The sequence below is a fragment of the Lathamus discolor genome, chromosome 3, assembly GCF_037157495.1.
Source record: "Lathamus discolor isolate bLatDis1 chromosome 3, bLatDis1.hap1, whole genome shotgun sequence".
Taxonomy (NCBI): Eukaryota; Metazoa; Chordata; class Aves; order Psittaciformes; family Psittacidae; genus Lathamus; species Lathamus discolor.
The window spans coordinates 109996383-110021390 of NC_088886.1; the positions used below are offsets into that span (position 1 = coordinate 109996383).

At 42.6% G+C, this 25008-nt stretch overlaps 1 protein-coding gene across 3 annotated transcripts in view; it reads right to left on the minus strand.

Moving 5' to 3' along the window:
* SGMS1 (sphingomyelin synthase 1) overlaps positions 1–25008 on the minus strand; it is a 101580-nt gene that overhangs the window by 64782 nt on the left and 11790 nt on the right. For 2 of the 3 annotated variants that reach the window (XM_065671130.1, XM_065671126.1), the window contains exon 2: positions 12980–13020. The exons of the other annotated variant lie outside the window; for it this stretch is intronic. The gene's annotated coding sequence lies outside the window, so the exon portion shown is untranslated. The remainder of the gene's footprint in view (positions 1–12979; positions 13021–25008) is intronic. 3 annotated transcript variants of the gene reach the window in all.

Consider the following 25008-nt stretch of genomic DNA (forward strand, 5'->3'; position numbering starts at 1 on the left):
ATAAAAGCTAAAATACTGCCTTACACATACATTCTGTAAACTAAATCCTACAGAAAGTAGCCAAGTAAGAGTCACAGAATTTTTAAGCTCTTTATCCTTGTGGCACCCTCCTTTATTTCATAATTTTTATATAGCATTCACTGAAGATAACTTCTAAAATTCAACAACGGAGCAGGCTGTTCATTGTAAAACTTTTCTTCACAGAATGCTTCAGGAAAACCTTGAAGAGGATGGGCATGAAGTCAGTGTATTTTCATGCACCACTTCCAATTTTGTGACTAAGTATCTTAGGACGCGGCATGTGATTTACTTGTGCAACTATTGCTCTAAAGCAAGTCAATGCAATTAAAGAATCCAGCCTCAGCTCCATGATGTTACCACATTGCTAACAAACCTGAAATCCAGCTGGATGGTGATGCTTCAGAGCTAGCAGTGACTTAAGGACAGAGCTCTCCTTCTGCTTTGACAGACCTGCCCATAGCATTAGTCCTTAGGGATTATGAGCAGAGAGCTCACGCGTTGGCTTTGAGGAAACAGACATCCTCACAAAGCACAAAGACAACCTCATGCTGAATATTACTAGAGTATGAGAAAAATCACGTAGAGAAACAGCAGCTACAACATAGCCATTTGTCTTCTCTCTTTTGTAAACAGGTTTGAAACTGCCTAGTACAGCTATGATCAAGGAGCAGCTGGAGACAAGAAGAGACATCCTCATAACTGCTGACAGGTAAGCTTATTTGAGCTTCAGCACAAGTATTTAAAGATGAAAGAGCACAATGAGGATATTGAAAGATAACTGACAGCTTGAGGAATACACAGCAGTTTCCAAATAATTTCTGTGATGTAGGGTAATGTTCATGATCACAGCATTCACTGGGAATTACATCATCCATTGAACAGCAGGTTTGCTAGATCAACTGTCTGGGGACTTTGAACAGGATCAGCAAAATCTGTAGAGCATTGCAAAACTGGAGTCAGTGCCTTTGCATTCATGGTATTCAGCTGCCTTCCCGGAGGAACTTCACAAAAGACTAAAACACTGGGGAGAGGAAAGTAGGGGAAGGGAAAACATCACAAGGAAGAGCAAACTGGGAAGTTGTGAATGCTCCATCCCTGGAGATGTTCAAGGCCAGGTTGGACAGAGCCTTGGGTGACATGGTTTTATGTGAGGTGTCCCTGCCCATGGCAGGGGGGTTGGAACTGGATGAGCTTGAGGTCCTTTCCAACCCTAACTACTCTATGATTCTATGACACAATTTCAGGATTCAGGAAAGTTGCATGCTGTCCATGTTGACTGCTATGCCCAGACCTGTTTAGTCTATCTCTGCCTTACCTACAGTGCTCCATTTTGCATCTGCTGCTGGCTTCATTTAAATGCTTCTTCTGCAGGATTATTATTTTTGGAGCACGCAGTTTGACAAACCAGCACTATGGCAGGGCAGTTATGCTGTCAGATGTACACCATTTAAATCTTTGGCAGCGGCAGACACAGCATTGGGCTGAGGACAGCACCAGTTATTTTGCATCAGTGACAGTATTTATGAAGCATCTGAAGCAACCGTGAAAGCACAGTTAAAATATCCTAATAATAAAACCAGCATTTGTGCAAAGTGCGTTCCTTACCTTTTCTGCCTCTCGCCTTTCACAGATACAGCATACAGTTCAGGGAGCTCCCAAGGCTGTGTTTACACCAGCTTTCCAAGAAACTATTAGTAAATCTTGAGGAATTTAGTGATGCGTCAGTGCCTAGAGATGGCTGCAGGGAAGCTCCACAATGCACAAAAGTGCAAAGAGGAACATAAAAGTAGGAGCCTGCTCTAGACAAGATGATATTTAAGTCTGCTAGATGTAGCTTGGATGGGCACATGATGTGAACAGCTGGGAGAGTCACAGAGTACTTCAGTGACAGAGCAGACATCCTCCATTAGAACTACAAAATCTCTCAGAATTTTAATATCAAATAATCTATCCAACATTTGCTATGTATTTACCACCATGGAGCAAAATATATTAGATATAACATTTTGTCTTCCTAGTTAGTACACAGAAACCTGTCAAAACAGTAGCTGACAGCATTTCAACTCTTCATTGGAAATGGGGACAGCAGAGGGAGGGGGAGCACAGGCGGGGGGTGGGAGTTAAAAAAAAATTAAAAACCCCACCAAATCAACAACTTCTTGTTTTAACGCATCTTGAAAACATCTATGAGAACAAAGAAAAACATTTAACGAATTAACTGAAACAAAGCCTATTGTGCAAGAATCCCAGTAACTGTATCATCTGTGGAATAATAAAACTAAAGAACTATGGAGTAATTTAAAACAACTATGTCTGTCATTCAAATAATGAACGAACTAGTGAATACTTTTCCAATAAAGAGAAAGCTATTTAATAGGGTCTAACACAGGAACAGAGCCTGTTGGATCCATGTCATAATGCTAGGGGAAAAACAGCCCATTAATAATGCAGCTTCCCAAAAGCCACACAAAACAGAAGTATGGCAATCAGAGTCTACATCTCCTGGGTCTAAGCGGATGCCCAGATTCATGAAATCCTTCAGCACAGTGAATACAGGTTTGCTGAATGCAAAGAAACCAAACATAAACTAGAAAGCAAAACAAGATTAGAGATCAGCAAGATGGCATTCCCCTTGTGAATCCAAATAAGCAAGACATTTTCAACTACTTTCAGCATGACTTCAGCATGAAGTAACATTTGCGCTTCAGCATAATAGCTGATCTTTCAACTGCATGCTAAGAGCTACAGGAACAGTCACACACAGTAGCCCCAGAGTTTTAGATCAGCTACTCAGCCTTCAAAGGAGGTGAAAAGAGTTGCATAAGAGCTGTGCTGTATTTCAAAGCAGAAACTGCCTTTCAGAGAAACACTAGATGTTCCTACATGCAATTTTCAAGCACTCGAACCCTAAGTAGATTACACAGGCTGTTTCAGTATTTGCTCGGTGCCTTGTCCATCCCCAGACCTCTCAGGTAGATGTGACACTCCAAAGGAGTTGGGATGGCACTAGCCCCCAAAGGCCAATGAAATCTCATGTACACGAGTAGTAAGAATTACACCAAAACAAAAACAAGCACAAGCAAACAAGATGCAAAGGAAGACAGAAAACCCCTTTTCTGCTTGAACACATGTGAGAATTGGTGAGCACACCCTTAGAGGAAATCCTGTTACTTGGGTCTGCAAATTACGAATGAATCTCTAAGTCCTAAGAGCCTCAGGAAAAAGGAAAGGTCATTTTCTGATTCAGTTAACAAATCTGGATGTGCTCGGTCTGGCTGGGGTAGAGTTAATTTTCTTCACAGTAGCTGGTATAGGGCTATGGTTTGGATTCATAACACAGGGATGTTTTCCTTTTTGCTGAGCAGTGCTTATACAGAGTTAAGGCCTCTTCTGCCTCTCACCCCACCAGCAAGTAGGCTGGGGGTGCATAAGAAGCTGGGAGGAGAGACAGCTAGGACAGCTGATTCCAATTGACAAAAAGGATATTCCATGCATTATGGAGTCATGGTCAGTATATAAAGCTGGGGGAAGAAAGAGGAGGGGAAGTTTGTAGTGATGGCATTTGTCTTCCCAAGTAACAGTTACACACAATGGAGCCCTGCTGTCCTGGACATGGCTGAACACCTGCCTGCCCATGGGAAGTGGTGAAGGAATTCCTTGGTTTGCTTTTCTTGTGTGGACAGCTTTTGCTTTCCCCATAAACTGTCTCAGCCCAAGAGTTCTCTCACTTTTACCTGTCTGGTCCTCTCCCCCATCCCAAGTAGGGAGAGTGAGCAAGCAGCTGTGTGGGGCTTTTGCTGCTGGCTGGGGTTAAACCATGATACTGGAAAAGGAAGATTCTCTCCTTAGATTAAGGATTAATCAGCAGCATGTATGGCCTATTTTCATTAACTGTGTTGTTTCTGCTAGCACATCCTTTGCCTTTTCCAAGAAACAGGGGAGCAGCTAGTGTCTAACGGGAAATGAATTAAGAGACAAGAGTGAAACTATCAGCAGCTACCTGCTTTATGTTACTTGCTTACAAAGAATCAGCCAAGCTATTTAATAAGCAGTAATGGCTAGGGAATCTACCAAAGTTGAATTTGATCGATCCAAACAAACTGAGCACAGGGAACATACAATATTTGCTCCAAAACTCAGTGTGGGGTAAGCACCCAAGATGTTACACCATTGCTTCTCTACTTGGACTACTCACTCCTCTCTTGGTATAGCACTGACATGGGAGGAGGCAGCAGCAGCACATCAGACCACAGCCCGGATTCAGGCACTCCCAGGGGATTGCACATGTTCACTCTTCATCCTTCTCACTTTTAAAACATGACCTGCAGACTGTGTTTTTACCAAAACCACCCATGCAGATCCTGCAACATCCCCTTGCCATTCCCACTTCTATGGGATAGTTCTGATGTATGCAGCTCAGGTGCATCTGGAAAAAGTTGGGGGTGGAGGGTGTTAGTAACGGAGTCAAACAGGAACTGAGAAGGATTGCCCATTTTTTCAGAGAGCAAGGATAAAACCATCAGCAGGCTGGACGGATGGTGCTGTAAAAGGTGTTGCCTGCTGCTTACAGAAGGTGAATAAAAGAAGTGCTGACACAGCAGATTTCAGACTTTAGCCTGCCATGTCACCTCTTCTGTCATCAGTAACTTCAAGCACAAGCAGTCCTAGCAGCAAAGGTATTACTTAAAAAGTCAACGTCTCAAGGAACTCATGTCCTACAGAGGATACAGTAAAAGTCTAAATCCACATTCAGTTACATACGTGATTAATAAATTTCCCCAAAGGTGCTTGTACAAGACAACATCCAGAAACTAGTCACTGCATTTAATGGACATTATCTCCTATGCATTTGACATTTCACAGGGTGGTGGGGTATTTTTGTCAGGGGTTGTTCGTGGGGTTTTGGAGGGGTGGGCAGGTTGCTTTGTTTAAAACAAACACAATCGCATCTGCCCTAGCCAACTGTTGCCCATTTAACTGGAAAATCTGATGGCTGAAAATCTCCGTGCCTGTTAAACTAACAAGTAGTCTGCCAGTCTGCACTGGAATTTTAACATAACCATTCCAAGTTTCGCTGTTTTAATACATATTTTTATTTCTCAAAACGCAACTTAAGTAAAAATATTTTCAAAATACACAAAACACGCGGAGGCTCTGTTCCCATGGAGTTAAATTTTGTGGATAAAAGCATATCTGACAGTAACAAGCTTACACAAGAATCATTAAGAGATGCAGACACTGAGTTCCAGCCATAAACCACTGCCTTACACTGCACTGTCTGATTTAACTAATCACTGTTACATTGTCATTACACAGCAATCAGTGTGTTTGCTTTGCTTTCTGAGTCCAGAGAGCTGCCATGGTCAGAACCATTAAGTGCTATAAAAAAGTAACACCCAGTTTCTCCTTTAAAGCCACTGAAGTTTAAATTTAAAGAGAATTCAGCAAGCAGCTATATAAAAGCACACAGAGTGCCAAGCCGGAGGATGAGTGTATTTATATAACAAAAGGCTTCCTGGATTATTTTAAGGCTCTAGCTCTGTAAAGCTAACACTTGATGAAAGGGAACTTTTCCCTTTGTTTAAAAAATAGCACTCAAACTAAAAAGAAAAAAAAAAGGGGGGGGAGGGAAGCCACTGAAAAGACAACAGTATCTTGATAGTGTACTCAGATCCCTAGATCTCCGGAACAAGACATCCATGTGCTTTGTGACCCCATTAGTTTGGACGTATGTTGCCATATACTGAGACAAGTACACAAAAAAATAGAGGTGAGAAGTACCAAAGCACCTGCAAGTAGTATATTTACATAAATTACAAAGTATGCCACACACCCAAGGGTATTCGGTTTGAATCTTGTTCCATGGAGCAAACCACCCTTGTACCTCTTGCACTGTACCTGTTTATGTTCAACCCCTATTAAACCTGCATTAAACTTTAAGTAATAGATTACTACATTATTCATCATGTTTGTGTACTGGATCCGGGGAAAACAAAAGTTGAATCAATACAGTGACATGAGCTTGTGGTGTCTGGTAAAAGTGTCTTCCACTCTTAATATTTATATAGTTGAAGGAGAATACAGAAAGTAGAATTTTTTCATGACTGATTGTGCAGGGTTTGGCTGGAGTAGTTAATATTATTCGTAGTAGCTGTTATGGGGCTATGGTTTGGATTTGTGCTGCAAACAGTGTTCATAACAGAGGGATATCTTCCTTTTCGCTGAGCAGTGCTTACAGAGAATAAAAACGACATCTGCCTCTCACCCCACCTCAAGTAGGCTGAGGGTGCACAAGGAGTTGGGAGGGACACAGCTAGGACAGTGACTTCAACTGACCAAAGTGATATTCCATGCATTATGGAGTCATGCTCAGTTTATAAAGCTGGGGAAAGTCTATAGTGACGGCATTTGTCTTCCCAAGTAACAGTCCTGCTGTCCTGGGCATGGCTGAACACCTCCCTGCCCACGGGAAGTGCTGAAGGAATTCCTTGGTTTGCTTTTCTTACATATATGGGGTTTGCTTCCCCTATTTAACTGTCTTTATCTCAACCCGCGAGTTCTCTCACTTTTACCCTTATGATTCTCTTCCCCATCCCAAAATGGAGAGAGTGAGTGAGCAGCTGCACAGGGCTTAGCTAGCAGCTGGGGTTAAACTGTGACACAAGCTAAATACTACAGTTTGTCTAGAACAACTATCACATAGATGCCAGCTTTCAGAAAGCAGCAACCGCAGAAAGCCAATCATAACAATTCACCTTACAAGGGACACAAAAATAAATAAATCAGTTCCCTAATTTTCAGCAGCAATGATGCTTAGTCATGACTTTTTTCCTCATTTTTAATTACTGATGGTATTTCTTAAAAGTATCTGCAGAAGCACTACTAAACATCTTAACTGTGCAACACTTGAGATTTGGAGGCATGAAGTACTGTGACATCTATAGGAGAGGGGCTAAAACCAACTTTCCAAAACCAAATTTGCCTGGGGCACCTGCAAGAAGAACTGGAACTGCATTAGAAGAATGACAACTGAAAGCTGCTTTTCTGGTCTGTCCCTTTCCCCAGCCTCTCAGAACAGCCAGTTCAGTCTCACTAATATTCAAGAATACTTTGAGAAAAAGGTAGCAGCTTCCCCAGCTGGGACAGGAAGGCCTTGGTTTGTTCAGTGTGCTGGTCAAGCAGGTTACAAACAAATAAGTAACAGTTTTAAACACACCCTCTTTCCCAGAATCTCTGTGTCCAACTGTTCCATTTTTATTCTCTGATTCTTATGACACCCCTCTAGCTCCTACATCACTCATGAAGCTTTCAAAGCATAGATCAAACCCAACAAGACCAGGAAAATCTCCCACAATGTCTTTCAGTAAATCCTTGCAGTTTCAAATGATTATTGAAAGACAAAAGCATAACTACAAGCAGCAAGAAAGAGCATATGCCCCCTTTATTTTCTTTTTGCAGGTCATTCTCTACATCTAATGCAGAACTGGGAACAGAAACCAGGTATTCCAGCTGCCAGACTGGTTGTCTGTCCAACTATCACTCTACATTCTACAGCCAGAATGTCAAAGATTTCCTAAGAAGTAAGGAATTGGGAGCATCTACACACAAACTATATCTTCTTTGCCCTTAACTGTCCTTACCTGGAAGTAGGACTCAATTTGGTCCAGGGTACCACAGACCAGAAGTCATCTATTCACAACATCATGGGAATCTCAGCATTTCACTCTTGAAAGCCATACCCAGTTCCAGTGATATGCAGAGCACCTTTTCTTTAACAAAAAAAGGATCAGGCAGAACAGTTCTTGAGACACACATGGCCACTGGAAGCATAAACTAAAGAAGTAAATCTCAAAGTTTTCTTTGAAGTTATCTGATAAAGTCACCCAGGCTCTGAACCAAGCATCACACAAGACAATACGTTTTACTGACAAAAAAGCTGCAGGGGGAGCAGAGGAAGAAGGGTGAAAGCCTTTTCTGCTATTCTTCAAGATAATCAACATCATTTACAAGAGAGAGGAAGCGCCTGCACCGAAGCAAAAACAAAGTGTAAAAAAATCAAAATGCATTTGACCAAGATCCCCAAGCGTCAGCACCCAGGTAACAGGCTTCTCTTTATCCCTGTTACTCAGCTTTTGCACAGCCAAACATTAGAGCTGGCAGCAGTAGACAAACCACAGAGCCCTGTGGCTAGGAAGCAAATACACTCTTCACCCAACCCTCCAGCTTTCAAGGGAGACAAAACCAGGGGGGAAATTTGAAAGAGAACCAGCCACCTTTTGCAAGGCTGTTTAAATTAACTTTTGGGCAAGAGAAAACCAGATGGTCTCCCTACTCCATTCACATTAGTTAGAAAACTGTGATTCATACACTTGCATTCAAATACTAGTTGGGGGTTGGGGTAGGAAATCAAATTCTGCTTGCTGAAGCAAAACCAAATCCAAATAACTGACTGCCGGGAAGCAAGCAGCCTTCATCATTGCAATTCTGCTTTCATGGACTCCTTTTTAGCTATGTTTAGGATTATTTGGAAATTCTTGCCTCATCCTCAAGGTTAATCCATCAGAGTGCTTCACGGAGGGTGCCATGAGGCACCCCCTGCGCCAAACACCCCTCTGAGCACCCACCAGCCCAGACTCCAGTCGCCAGAAGATTCTTCTCTGTTTTTGTTGATCCAGATGAAGCCATGGCACACTGCCAGCAACAAAGCTGATCAGTAAAACCCTGCTATCCTGCCCTGTTTGCTGTAGGATTGCACTAATAAGAGCTAATGTCTACAAAACATAAAACAAGTTATCCAACCCATGAACATCTACCAGCACGTCCTCAGTAAGGAGGAAGGCCCTGGTTCCACGAGTAACTATGCTGTTATCTCCTAACAACAGCCACCCTCCCAAACACATACTTCCTCTGCTCACAAGCACTCACTCATCTTGCAAAGTTTTATGAAGTACAAGAAGCCGCCCATCTGCTGAGAGCAGCACCGGCATGAACAGCAAGAAAGCCAGCCTGGTGTCTCTCTCCCTGCATCCAGAGGGAAAGCTTCAAATTCTGCATACCCATTCTTCTAGGAAAAATGGTGTCCCCTGTCATTCCCCCCCACCCCACCCTGATCCAAGAGACGGTAAAGCATGAACTGGCACTCAAACACAAACAGACATTTCAGTGTGAGGTGTCCCTGCCCATGGCAGGGGAGCTGGAACTGGATGACCTTAAGGTCCTTTCCAACCCTAACTATTCTATGATTTTTGATGAGCAAGTCATGAATCAGCATGGGCTGCCGAACACTACAAGCACTCCAAAGATGTTTGACACTAGCTGTATACTCTTACTCTCCTGTATAAAGCCATACAGACCCTTTAAGGACACCCCTTCTGCCACATACAGAGTTATTACTGAGCCAGTAAGAAAAAGTTACACTGACAGCAGAACTGTATGGCAAGGTTTGATAAGAGCTCCATCCTATCTTTCCTGTGGCACACATGGCACTTCATTATTTTTTAAAACCACTAACATTTTTAATATACTTCTCAGAAAATAAAAGATCCATCTTACCTAAATCAATTAGCCTGTGCACCAAACTGCTCCATCCTCTGCTCCTTCCCCCAGAGTAAGGCCCTTCTGCTCACACAGCAGTGGCTTCTGCCCTGCTGGGATATAGACTGCCAAGTTCAGAGCCTAGTTTCCTTAAACTGCATGTTAGTATCCTTATGGAAGTAGTTCAGTTTCTGGTGTTGCTAAGCGATACCAAGCCATAACAGCATGAGGGAAGCTCACTTCTATTTTAGCATATAACATGACAACACTCAGCTCTGTCACGTTTAAGATCCTGAATGTACAAAAGTCCACGAGACTTGATTAAATCCATCCATGGGTCCTGAAGGAGCTGGTGAATGAAGTTGCTAAGCCACTGGCCACCATACTTGAAAGATCATAGCAGTCAGGTGAAGTTCACGATGACTGGAAAAAAGGAAATATAACCCCCATTTTCAAGAAGGGGAAAATGGAAGACCCGGGGTATTACAGACCAGTCAGTCCCACCTCTGTGCCTGGCAAAATCTTGGAGCACATTCTCCTGGAAGGCATGCTAAGGCACATGAAGAACAACAAGGTGCTTGGTGACAGCCAGCACGGCTTCACTAAGGGGAAATCCTGCCTGACCAATTTGGTGGCCTTCTATGATGGGGCTACAGAATTGATGGATAAGGGTAGAGCAGGTGATGTCATCTACCTGGATGTGTGCAAAGCGTTTGACACTGTCCCACACGACATCCTTCTCTCTAAATTGGAGAGACATCAATTTGATGGGTGGACCACTCGGTGGATAAAGAACTGGCTGGATGGCCGCACACAAAGAGTTGCGGTCAATGGCTCGATGTCCGACTGGAGACCGGTAACAAGTGGTGTCCCTCAGGGATCGGTGTTGGGACCGGTCTTGTTTAACATCTTCGTCGCTGACATGAACAGTGGGATTGAGTGCGCCCTCAGCAAGTTTGCCAATGACACCAAGCTGTGTGGTCCGGTTGATACGCTGGAGGGAAGGGATGCCATCCAGAGGGACCGTGACACGCTTGTGAGGTGGGCTGATGCCATCCTTATGAAGTTCAACCATGCCAAGTGCAAGGTCCTACACCTGGGTCGGAGCAATCCCAGGCACAGCTACAGGTTGGGCAGAGAAGAGATTCAGAGCGGTCCTGCAGAGAAGGACTTGGGGGTGCTGGTCAATGAGAAAATGAACATGAGCCGGGTTCAGTGTGCGCTCGCAGCCCAGAAAACCAACCGTATCCTGGGCTGCATCAAAAGGAGCATGACCAGCAGGTCGAAGGAGGTGATCCTGCCCCTCTGCTCTTGTGAGACCTCACCTGGAGTATTGTGTGCAGTTCTGGTGTCCTCAACCTAAAAAGGACATGGAACTGCTGGAACAAGTCCAGAGGAGGGCCACGAGGATGATCAGGGGACTGGAGCACCTCCCATATGAAGACAGGCTGAGAAAGTTGGGGCTGCTCAGCCTGGAGAAGAGAAGGCTGCATGGAGACCCCATAGCAGCCTTCCAGTATCTGAAGGGGGCCTATAGGGATGCTGGAGAGAGACTCTTTGCTAGGGACTGTAGTGATAGGCCAAGGGGGTAACGGTTAGAACTTTAACAGGGGAAGTGTCGACTGGATATAAGGAAGAAGTTCTTTACTGTAAAGGTGGTGAGGCACTGGAATGGGTTGCCTGGGGATGTTGTGAATGCTCCATTTGTAGCAGTGTTAAAGGTCAAGTTGGACAGAGCCTTCGGTGGCGCGGTTTAGTGTGAGGTGTCCCTGTCCCTGGCAGGGGGGTTGGAACTAGATGATTTTAAGGTCCTTTCCAGCCCTAACTATTCTATGATTCTATGACTGTGATACCACTTGCTTTAACATCTGCAGTGTTTCTTTAATGCAGAAGCACCAGCTGAGAAGCAATTCTGACGGTTTTGATGCCATTAAAATTAACGTCTGCCAGTCTTGTTCTCCCTATCACAAGATGGCTAAGAACTACCAGTCATAGGCAATAGCACCCAAACACCCTCTACTGCATTGCTAGCTAACTCAGAATATATGCACCATTTTATAACACGTCATCTAATAAACCATAACCAGCAAAGCCTCAAGCTTATGGCAGGCTTAGAGTAGAAGCTGCATCTCTGGTGAATGCATTTAAATAAATTACAGCTTGCAGAAACCTGCAGGATTTCCAGAAAGAGCACATTCCTTTTATTAATATTTAAATGTTTTTCAGGTGAATGCTAACATCCTTGTCATCCCTGCAGAATTATAAGCTAACCAACAGCCTGCACGATTTAGGAGCATATATATCCACATCTAAGGGCAACTTTTCAAGACTTTACAGAAGTAAAAATGTCTTGTCTGTCCATCAGCCTTGCCTGTAAAGCACAGACATGAAGCTGTTGAGGATTCTCCTCTACCTCTTTTCCTTTCCACTTAACACATATATATAAGTGGCACTGTTACAAAACAAGCAAGTGTAGGCTGCTGTCTTACTTTCTTATCCAACATAAGCAGCAAGGATCAGGAATGTCTGCAAAGCCTGGGTTAACCAGCTACCAAACGTGGCACCTCAATGACTACAGCAGCATTTTCATTTTACACCCTAGCACAGGCAGGCAGGCACATTTCACTGGCATGTTTGCTTCTCATTTGCCAGACACACCAAAGTACTTTTTAAAATACACTGGAGAAATTCAGCTTAAATAGATCACTTGCATGAGCTGGCCAACCCAGTACACTTGTGGATTAAAGAAGCCAAATTAATTGATTAGAAGACAACATAAGGGATTTTGAGAGAATGTTTAGCCAATGTCTAAAATGTCATTTTAATCCTCCTCACAGTTAATTCTTCGAACTTAGGAAGCCAGTAAAACTTGTGATGCAGTTCTCACACAGAAAACCTCTCCAAAGGCATGCTAATCATGAACTATTTTGCAAATTGCTCCTAATCTACAGTTGTTTGCCTGTGCACACTTCCTGCAAACACAATAAAATCATGCAGCAATAAGGTAGAGCTCACTCCCAGTGAAAGGGTATTTCAGAAAAGAACGACCCTAATTTGTTTTAGGTAGAACTGCAGTAGGGAACCATTACCCAAATACTTCCCTCTCCCACCCCAGCTTTTGATGTTGTATTTTAGAGTAACTTCCATTTTACATTTTTTGTCTTTAAATGTAAAATAGCATAATATTTATAGATTCCATTTCTATTTGAGGAAGATTTAGAGATAATTCCCCCCTGCCAGACACACTGCACTGTTAATCAGTGCTTGGTGAAGCACTAAAGGAGACAGCCCATTTCTTGTATAGAAAGATGGTAGCCAAAATGCTGCAAACTCATTCCTAGTGTCTCAAAGACCTGAGAAAACTGTTATCACCACTGACAGCAACATAATTATGTTAATTAGCAAGATTTATTCATGGGATTACCTTTGTGAGTTCTTCCAACATGTCATTGACTGAACAAGGCTCTGTGAACAAAACAGAGGGGAGGAAGCTCAGACTTCAGTGACACACAAACGAAACTGTTTGCTGCAAGCACGCCTTCTTCACTATTAAAATTTGCACTTTTAGCATGGAAGTACATAACTGTGCCCAGTCTCACATTTAAGACACCTGTGTACTTTCTGCACTAGACTGTACAACACCAGCTTTGACTTTCATTTTATGGTATAAATAGGGTGAAGTATAATTTTTAGAAGGGGGAGGGGGAGACTGCATGAGCACCAGTTCAGATGACATCTTTCGAGTTCTCTTACTAAATAACTACAGGAGAGACAGGAGATACAACAAAGGAGGAAAGCCACTTCCAGTAAGAAACAACCAGATCCAAAACCCCCTTTGCCTGTTGCCTGGATTTATTTTTAGGTCATGTCACTGGAGGTCTAACAAATGACTACACAACAAACAGTAATCCCGTTAAAAGGAAACGGTCTCTTCCCCTGTTTCTAAAATAGTAATTCCCCTCCTCAAACCTCCTCCCCACCTTGTAGTTCAGCCTTCCAAAAATATACCTCACAAGACACACTCCTATCCACAAATCTGACCCCAACATTGCTGAAGCCCTTTACCACTTAGCGTCCCAGCTGCCCAGAGGCACTTGGAATCCTTACAATAGATGAGCACTAAGACACTGTTAAGTAACTTGGTAGATACCAACATTTTCAACTGTCCCTGCAGGGTGAGATGCTAAAAATTTCCAATATTCACCAGAAAATAATTTGAAGATGGATAGCCGAGTTAACTCTAAACCAAACAAGCCCTTACTAGGTTAGAAAACAGTAATAAAATGGAACACACTGCAACTGAGTCATAGTTAGGTCATTTTCAGGATATCAGCAGTTAGACCTATCTAGGTAATTTCCCCTGGTTATAAAAACCCTTGGTCTGGTTATTTAGAGAGAGAATACTTTCTGAATCATTATTTGGAAAGAAGTTTCCACTGTTACATACAGCCCCCAGTAACAGTCCACTTAGTGCACATACACATATGTATCTATTATAAGGACTTTCTCGAAAGCCTCAGCTTTGATCATAATCTCAAGGCATACTGTTATAACATTTTTCTGAATGCAATGCTGTCTGCTGCAATATTTGCTTCTGAAACACATGTTCCTTGCTTACTGGCAAATCCACCAAGGACTGCCTCAACCTGTAATAAGCAAACCTACTCATAAAAGGTCACATGCCTCTTCCCGAAAAAGAACTAGAAAATGACAAGCCTTCCCTTCAGCTGGTGACCTTTCGTACCATACCTTGTGAGCTCATTATGCAAACATGTCATTGATAAGGAATGCAGGGTACAAACCACGATACAGAACTCACTGTCAGTCTTGCAACAGACAGTAACAGGAGCAAAGTTTCCCGTCTTCTGCCACCAATAGGAACTACTTCAAATTGCTTACTATACTGCTTATTTTTACTGATCAAACTGGTGTTGGCCAACTCATGAATCATTTTCCATTGACTGGTAGCTATTTTGGCTTTACAGGAGCTGGAGGAGAATGGGATGAAAGCAGAAGACTCCATGACAAGCACAGTCTACATGCTTGTGCTAAGGGGATAGAGACAGAAATGGTTCTCCTTGACCTGCAAGCAACATCATGTGTCAGAATTCACACTATATTTAAACACATGACTTCACACACAAAAGCCTTCCTTGTCAAGTTATCTACTGACTCGGAAACAAACCACAGCAGTTTAAACTTAGCTCTTCCCATTTTGCAAGTGCTTTGAAACAAGAGGCCCTTGTCAGATATATTCCACCTTTCCAAGCATTTTTTAAAAGTAATAGCTGATACAAAACTATTACAAAAAGAGGAATCCAAATAACTTTTCTTGGTAAAAGGAGATGCACCCTTCATTGACCAGAGAGTTGAGAAATTGCTGGGGGCTTTTTTCAGCCTCTAACATGTGAACAACTACCATATGAGACTTCACTAGCTGGAATATGGTTCCTGCAGAGTAGTGGTGATGATAGCCTGGGAAGAATGGGAAAACTAAGATGTATGCTGGTATGCGTACATGTGGATCTCAAAGGAAGGACAGGCAGAATGGAGAGACAAGGTCATTTACAGACTGTGCAGTCTGTAGAAATTAAGGCAAATAAGCAGAGCACAAAACCAAATCTGTTGTGTGTTTTTTTTTCAGCTCCAGCAGGGTTAAGCGCATTAGTTCAGATTTACTTCTGAAACTCGATACTCAGCTGGTGACTGAATGTCTCCTTTGTGCCCTGCATCAAAGGCAAACACCAGCTTATTCTGGTCCTGCAGCTCCTCCAAGGACATGTGGTGCATTGCGTGGAGTGCACCGAATTCCAGAAGCTGGTGCATTGCATGGAGCTCATCAAACTCCAGAAGCATCAGTGGATGTCAATGGTTCTCCTGGGCAAGGAGGTCAGGAAATACTTAGTAGGACAGCTGGAAACATGCTGACAAGTTTTGTGTCCATTGCTCAAGCTTTTCAAGCAAGCTAAAACCAACCTGCTCCATGAAGCACATTAAAACCTTCACTGGAGAAAAAAAAAAACACACCACCAAACCAACAAACCACCACACAAAAACCAGCCAAACAAACCAACCAACCAAAGAAACCTAAACACATTCTCCACTCGTCTGGCCAATGCAACTCAAAATGTGCCCAAGCAGCTCACCCTACATTATCTCAGCAGTTAAAGATATTTTAAGTACATAAAAATGTGCTGTTAGCAACAACGACATTTATAAAGGATGTTTCTTTAAACCTTTTTAAGCTCTTAAAATATCATTTAGTACTTTGTATGTGGGTCTCTTCTACACAACTTACAAAATAATTATACTGCTCTTGGAACAACAAGTTGCCACGTATGCCCACGTGGGCAGCTATCCCATGCTATTTTAACCTCCTTTTCAATTCATCTTAGTGTCCAGCAAAACTCAATCAAAGAAAGGCTGTGGAATGGAAAATCAGAAGGTATCATTCCCATAATACCTCAGGGGTGAAGCCAGAATATCCAAGATCAGTGACCACCTTCCACAGAGATTCCCTTCAGTGTCATCACACAAGTAAAAGCTTAGCATTTGCCCCCATTATTACAGCCTTCAAATTCAGTCACCCCAAGCTCCAGGGGTTTTATGTTAATGCCATCCCTATGCAACAAAAAATACAAATCAAAGCTGGTCTGCTCCATAAGTTGAATGAACATGTAAGAGCAGCTGAACAGCGCGCCTGGCGTCTGACAAGGCTCTGTCTGAGGCTTTGACTACATTCAGCTCCAGGAGTTTCTTAAAACTGTATTGAGGTTTAAGGGGACGAATGCTTGGGAAATCTCTCATCCAAATACTTCTTCAGCTTCCCCACCGTCCCACACCAACTCACTTGATCCCTGCTAAACTTTGCATCCATAACATTATCTGGCAATGAGTCCAAACACATCCATTGCTGCGCAGAGAGGAGACTACATGCCACTTCCAACTCCTTGGGACTCCAGTTACTGCTGCATCCCATCTCCCATACAGATGAAGTGGAAAGAAATTCTTGTTTCTGGCTTCCAAGCTATTTACAGATTAAAGCAGGTATGTTTACACTACTACCACCTAACTTCTAAGTTGTCACAAGGGTTTTCTCCCTCAGCTCTTTCTCCTGAACAGATGTCAGGTTACAAACCATAGATTGAAGACACTTCTTTGTAATAACATATGGGAGATGTTTTAAAAAACCTTTACTGTAAAATAACAAATATGAGAAACGTGCCTTTTCTGTGCAAGAAAAATTATACAAAAATAGACTGCATCTCAATAGGCTTCTTCATGATTCCTAAGATGTCACATTAATATTTTCAAGCGGCAGAACAACTGATATTTACATTCTTTCATGAATGTAAATCATCTCTGGCAAAGCTTAAGTACCTAAATATCCAAAAAAGTTGATCGCTTTGGCCTCTAATGCTGCTAACAACATTCAACAAATGACAACAACATACTACATTATTTTCTTTAGTATTTAAACAGCCTACAGAATAAAAGGACAGAACAGCAACTCTCCCAACAGGCAACAGAGCTGACCATGGCACTGCATGAATGACAAACGATAATGCCACTGGTTAACAGTAGAACAATACACATCTGCTAGTGTCAGTGCTAAACCATACCTACCAGATTCACTTTCCAATGCCTTTCTGCCATCACTTGTGGCAGTGGCACTGTTTTTCTGCAGTGGAACCTGATAGGGCTGGTGTTAAGCCAGCACTCCGCAAATACATTCCTAGTTGCTCCAACTTACTACGCAGCCATATTCAGTGGCAATTTTGGTAAGAAAAACTACTATGAACTGTTCTATAAATAAAAATTAATCTGGTTACAGATGCCAGTAATTTTTCATACTATAAGTGGTATGGAGTGTGATATGCTCATCAAAATTAACGTTTAGATATGACACTTTGCCCATGACATCCCAAACCTGGCCCTCAACTATGCAGAGAGGTCCTTGTTCACACTGGAAAGTTCACAATGGCTGCATTCCACACTGTGGGTAAAGGTTGCCTTTAAGCGGTTTACACAGACGGTGAAACGCCTTTTTTTTTTTTTTTCCAAAAAAAATATTTTGGCCCCAAGAAACATTAAAGAAAAACACAGGTTTCAGCATTAGCACAGTAAAGAGCTGCAACTCCTGCAGTTACTGCCAGAAACTTTCTTCCTTAAGGCTTTACAGCTATAAAAGACGATTTTGCTAAAGCAAAAGCACAAACAAAAAGCAGAGTAGAATGCTCTTAACATATGCTAAGGAGGGTCGTTATAACATGGTTGAGAACAAGCAGAGGAGGAAGCAAGGGCGCCATCTCACTCTCTCTGTGTTCAGAGCAGCCCACTTCATCAGTAGGAAAAACCTGATGTCGCAACAGAGTAACATAAAACTTATGGGGTCTTCCCGAGTAAGCAGGCTACGGAAAACCACTATAAAACTAAAAGGAATTTTCCCTGCAGTCTGGTCTGCAATTTAACTTGCAGTAGTGAAAGCCAGCTGGCCAGCAGATCTCTTACACTTAAGTCTTACAATAGTCATGCCTACCTGAAAAACAAAACTGCCTAAAGCACATTAGTTAGGCTGTTATTTGGGACAAGAGGAATTAACTACACATTGATCACCAGAGACAAAAGCATAACAATCGATAGAGAAGATTTTAAAACAATCACAATTCAGCACAACTCATTTATCCCAGGGGTACAGAACTGTATCATTCAAAAGAAGCAAAGCATCTCCATTTTTGCTCAAAGGTCTACAAGACATGCTGTAGACATGCTCTCAATGTATTTGATTCCTGATCCCTGTTTTAGCAGAGCAGCAAAAGCTCAATCAGATGAGGTATACCTTCCTGCTAAGGCCAGTACACCTAAGTTCGGGGGTAGGCAAAGGGAAAGAGGGATCAGGGGACAGTTATCTCCAGCGCCACTCTACTGGTTCTGTAATAGTTATTGTTTAGTGCATTTTTCTATACTGTCTCCTTACTTAACTCTGCAGGCTTGCCAGCCTAGAGCTCAGGTGCACGTTTTCCTTGGGTTGTGGTTTTGTTGTTTGACCCTGCCAGGGAACTCCCAACCGCAAGCTGGTTCTGCACCAGTTCCTCACTTCCATAAACTGCCCACTTAACCAATTGACTTAACTCAAGCTATACTACAAATGTAGAATTAACCAAATATAACCAGGGGAAAGCAAAAAAACAAAAAACAAACAAAAAAACCCAAAAAAAAACCCAAACAAAAAAACCCCACACACTTTTAAAACAGTGACCTGCAGGTAAGGAAATGTTTTCCTGCTCTGTTTAATTCCCTACATGAACATTTACAGCAAAGTAACACTACATAAGTTATATTTTTATGTTTAAAAACACTAGAAGATTCTAAGCTGGGGTAACAAAACCACAAGTTAAAAACAAAGGTATGTGCAGAAAAACACGCCCTACAGTTTGATAAGCCATCTTCTTGTAAGGTACTACAAAAAGCATGGACCTTCACATAGGTCTTAATCATACTGCCTTAAAAGTTGCAATTCAGCCAGTGTGGTCAGACCTTAACACAAACAGGAACTGGAAGCAATGAAACCCAGACAATCCAATACACCAAAAAAAAAACCACCAAAAGAAACAAGTTTGAATAAACCTTGGTCAGCTTGGTGCTTACCCTCTATGAGGTTAACTTCAGCCCTACAAGACTTGTTCGAGACTAGTCCTGCATAACACTTAAATATAAAAATATTAGATGAGTCTCAAGCAAGAGCTAGCAAGTTTATTACAGGTTCCTGACGAGACCCCTGGCACTAGCATACAGATTTTATGTGTGAACACAGATAATTTCAGTCTTGCTCCAAAAAGCAAAAAAAAATAAAAAATAAAAATAAAAATAAATGCATTATTACTGCCTAGTACTGAACAAGTTGCAAGACAATGAGCACATCACAACCATCACAGGACAGTAAAACCAGACAGACTTCATTTTCCAGTTTTTTTTTTCTTACACTGGAGAGAAAAGCAGCTTAACATCAGGCATATTAAGAGCCAAAATGAGCTGGTTTGCTTAAATGCAACATACAAAACCATCGGCTGTACTTCCTGAGGTGGGAACACCAAAAGCAGCCAAGTCACACAAGATTTTCAAGTCTGACTTAGGGGGAAGGGGAGCAGGAGAGAAAATAAAAAAAAAGGGGGAAAGGAAAAAAAAATAGAAAAAGGAAAAGAAAAAAAGAGGGGTGGAAGAAAAACTATACTTCACCTCTGAAAGCAAAGGAGAGGCAGAAAGGCAGGCTTCTCATATACAAAAAGGATCACACAGCACCTCCAGGTTTTACAAGACAGCTACAACCTTTAAAAATGAGATCTCTTTTTCCTTCTCCACAGACACACGCTTACAAACCCACTGGGAGAGAAAGCCTAATTCTGAAACACATGGAAATAGGCACGCAAACAGCACCTATGCTGTAGCAAGTGTCAAGTGTGTCAAACTAAAAGCCATAGAGATCTTACCAGTCCGCACAAAGAGCAACAGGCAAAGCTACCTTGTACCATTGAATTTACATGTCATGGATTGTAAAAGTGACCTTCAGCCTCCCTGTCCACTCAAATTCTTCTTTAAACATTTGGAAAAAGACACAGCTATCCTGGTTATTTCAATTAAGTCATCCATCTACCACAGACAGACGGACTAAATATTGCCAGTGACCTATCCATGTTTTAAATCAATGGCATAACAGTTTGTCACCACCTCACCAAGAGGCCTTTCCCAGTCAGTGCATAAGGATAGTGACATAGAAAACAAATTCATTCTCTTTCAGATATCTACAAGGGTTATGCCCACCTCAGAGAAATTATAACAACCTCTTGCCTTCTTCAATCTCCCCTTTCTATTTGGGGTTTGCATTAATTACAGGCCAGAGAGCAGATGAGCATTAGCCCACTCTCAGTTGCACAATGAATGGTCTCAACTACTCTGACCTAGACAGACTTCACTGACCAGAAGAAAACCTCTCACACAGAGCAAACACTGGTGCAATGAAAGCTGAAATCTGTCATACCATCTCGTTTCCCATTCCCCCCACACAACACATTTTATTTTTAGGTTATAACATCTCACGCAGGAGGGAAAGAAAGGATGGGCACAGGCACAATCGCTGAAAACAAACTTTAAAACGCCAAACATTCCATTTCACATTTAGTTACATCAGCTACATCTTCAAATCACATTCAGCATTCCTGGAGTCACAGTAGCAAGATTTACATTGTCACACTGATGTCACCTTCACGTGTGATTTCCCCATAGTCACAAGCCACTCACAGAGCCTCTCACCATCCTCATGAACTAGATCAAGTGCTGCTTTTTTGCCTCTTGCTTAATAGGGTGTCACAATTTAACCCCAGCTGGCAGCTAAACCTCGCACAACCACTCACTCACTCTCCCTACGTTGAGATGGGGGAGAGAATCAGAAAAGTAGAAGTGAGAAAACTTGTGGGTTGAGTTTAAGACAGTTTAATAGGGAAAGCAAAAGCCATATATGCATGAAAAGTACATGTAAGGAATTCATGTACTCTTTCCCATGTTCAGGAAGGCATTCAGCCATCTCCAGTACAGTAGGGCTCCATTGTGCGTACCTGTTACTTGGGAAGACAAATGCCATCTCTACAAACTTCACACACACACACGCTTCTTCTTCCCACAGCTTTATATGCTAAGCATGACACCATAATGCGTGGAATATCCCTTTGGTCAGTTGAGGTCATTGTTCCAGCTGTGTCCCTCCCAACTCCTTGTGCACCCAGAAATGCAAGCAAAGCCTGACACACTGAAGCTCTACCACAGGTTCCTTCTTCCCCTTTCACAGTGAGGCTTTTTGGTTTGTTGGTTTTGGTTTGGTCTGGTCTGTTTTTTTAAACTTATCCAGCACATCTCACCAGCCTCTCATACTCAATTAAAGTCTGAGATTAAGAGCAGCTGAACTGAGACAGCACATCTGCTATTACACTAGCATTGTCTTACGTGATCCTTTTTGCTAATTCTGTTGGTGCCACAGCTATCAATGAGAAGAAGGAGGAAGCTGGAAGGCAGCTCTGTTCACCAGAGCAGCATGATACAGATAATGGCACAGTAATTCAATGCATACTTGCCCCATGGGAGTATTGAATTCCATGGCTGGGTCTGCAGAGGAGCTCGGTGACCCAGCTGAGCTGTAGCCTGTTCCTAAGTCTCACAAATCGTGACTGTTTCTTACGTCTCTGAAGGCCAAGCAAGCAGAGGCCCTGTGATCTGTGTGCTGGAAGCGGTTTAATCCCTCGTGGCTGTAAAACACAGAAGTTCAGCAGCAACCCCTCTGACAATATGCCATGTTCAGAGGAGCCACAGTCCTCAAACTCCCAGCAAGGCTCTACCGTCATCTTCCATACACACCAAATTCAGCAGAAGCTTTTTTCTCCTGCGAAGTTCTTTTCTTCTTTTGTTGCAACGGCCAGAAAAGACACCTGCATATATATGCACTGAAGGAAAGGAATTCAGGATGGATTTGCACTTGACTAATTCACTACAAGTAAAAACCAAAGTTACAAAGTGACACCTGGGTCTTTAATTAGCCTACAAAGCAGTGTATGCGTGGCTGATCAGCAACAGTTATCCTGTGCTGAAAATCAATACATCCCTAATCTGATACAAATAATATCTCAGTAACAATGCTTTTTAAGTGGTCTGAACACACACATTGACAAGCAGCAGATAACTTGCTAGGGGTCAGGGAGGAGTTGAGGGGTCACTGGAGGGTGGCACAAAGTGTCCATAAAGTAATTCAAGTTTCACAGCAACAAAGTACAGCAGAAATTTGTTTCTCATACTTAAAAGTTTTCTACCTTCTGTCTTGGCCTAAAAGCCACCAACTTGGAACATGAATTTTCTGGACCACGGCCCTCTCAGGCTAGGGTAATTGCTTTTTAATCTTGCTTCTTCTGTGCATTAAAAAAAGCATCTGTGCATTGCTGCAAAATCCCTCCTATGCAGTTAAAAAAAATGGTAAAAACGGTTACCTCCTAGGCTTCAATGAAACTACGATCAGTATTCATTTAGAAATTCCTTACACAAGAGATACACTTTCAGAGTTTGCTTTTGAGAGCACTTTGTTTGCTAAGCTTCTGCCTTCAAGGCAGAGCAAAGCCTTGTAGGATAAGCAAACCTGGGTGGGGACCACAAAAGCAACGAAGATGCACTTCGTGGCTCCCGCACAGCTATTCAGCACCTCTCAAAGCCTCCGCTATTCCACAGCAGCCTGATAATTACTACCAATGCAATTAACAGATACATACTTTGAGTTCAAATACATATTCTGACTTAGCTTTTACACTTCCAAACAGGAGCCACAAAACTAAAGATCCTTCTACTGCACAAACTGAAGGCACAGGGCTGGGGAAGGCACAGCCGTGGGGCTGACAGACACAGGGCAGCACTTCGGGATGGAGGAACCACTGTGCCACCCTCTCGACACCACCAACATTACTTTGAAAGCCTCAGGCACCAAAGCCAGAAGTACTGCCAGCCTTGTTTTGACCTGCATGAGCAACTCACTCTTCCCGATGTCTCATCTGTTAGTCCTCATCATCTCTCCATTTTCACTATGCAACCTCAATGCTTTTACACTTTGAAGAGTTTCACTGTGGGTTTAGGAATTTAGCTCTTGCTGAAATACTTTCTCCTCTGGCAGTTTCTGTGGTAAACTTCAATACCGCACCCAGTTACCGAACTGTGGTTTTTGAAAGACAAGTTCCCTGAAGAAACCAAAGTACTGCATTGGAGAGAGAGGAAGGAATTCCCTGTTCTGGTCTATTCCTGTTAAAAATACTAATAGCCTGAAAAAAAATCAGCCTGAAAAAAAAGCAGCCTGAAAATTGCATTTGCGCAGAGGCGAGGGATTTAAAATCTCTTCTAAACAGGTCTGTCAGCAAGGAAAACATTATCAGCTTTTGTATCACTTCCCTTTTTGAGAGGCCATCTCCTATAATGCACGTGTTACTCAAGTTTTCCATTAGTTTTATAAATGCCAAACAGCCTCTTCCAGTTTTAACAGTTAATCAAATTATTTATGAGAGGTGCAAACCCACTAAATTGTCAGGAAAGAGAAAACCGGAGCTCCAGCAATGTATCTGCAAATTTGGCCAGAACAAAACAGCATGTTTTCTCTTAAAAATCACGGAAAAGATGGAGGAAACTTGAACTACATCCTTGGTAGAAAGGATCTTCCCCTATACGAACAGAAGGCCACACGACACCTTGTTCAAAAGGCAGAACAGTAATATAACACCAAAAAGAGCACTGGTACCATAATTAATTAATTAATTAATTAAATTAATCACGACATTAAACAAAATTATCTGAAAATGGCTGTTCCCGTCCATTCCTGTTGCACAGCCCACCATGATATTAACTCACCAGTTCTGCTTTACAGGATTTGGTTTTGGAGTTGCTTGCTCTCGGTTCTCAATTCAAGAAAAGAAAAAAAATTATGTGGCAGCAGCACCAAGGTCCTTAGATCTATCAGGAGTACAACATTTTCCACTTCTCAGCAAAAGAATACTGCAGATTTGCCTCGGATCTGACAAAAGCATGTTTTTTGCATCTACTTCCCCCCAGCCACAGGCCCCAAAACTAGACACACCTCAGGGTCAGGAGAAGAAATCTGTTCCACCCTTCTAAAAGTCATCTGCAAAGTCTTGGTGCTTGCTAAGTTTCCCTTGCCAGTTTCCCCTGATTGCTCGAATGGGATCATCCCCTCCGCGGGGAGGGAGGAGAGGCAGCCCTGCACAACCAGGAATTGCAGCCATCTCTCCCTCCCCTGCCCTGCCGTGCTCTGCCCTCGAGGGACGCTTACCCTTGACTCCAGCCTTACACATACATTTGCTGGGAAAAACAGATCTTGAAACTAAAAACTGTCATCCTGGTCGAGCTTCTGGATGTAAACATGTAGGCTGATCTCTCGCAGAGCAAGCATGGCACAAATGGCACATATGACCTGGGCGGGAACATAACTGGGATGCCTTCAGTGGTCAAGTTTTATTCTGGTTTATCGCACACAGCTTGGTGAAAATCCGAACATGCACACTTGCAAGAAGCACGATGAGGATCCTCCCTCCTTGCAGCTCTACACACTGCTTTTCGGTTGTTAAAAGAGGGGGCAGTAATCGTGGCAAAGCATCCTCCCATGCTCCCCACAACTCCGCTTGGAGGGGTGTTCGCTGAACAGCCTGACTGGGGGAAGGCTGAGAAACAACCTGAATGGCACAACAGAATTACTGTAATAAGCTTAACTGCTGAGCTGGTACCTGCAAACGGGATATCTTAAGTCCCAAAAGCATGAGCAGATTCTGCTCTCATCAGATATAGCCATGGGTCTTTCTATACAGGATTAAAGATGGATTGACACACATGGCAAAAGCAGTTTCACTAAGGAAAAAAGGAAACATT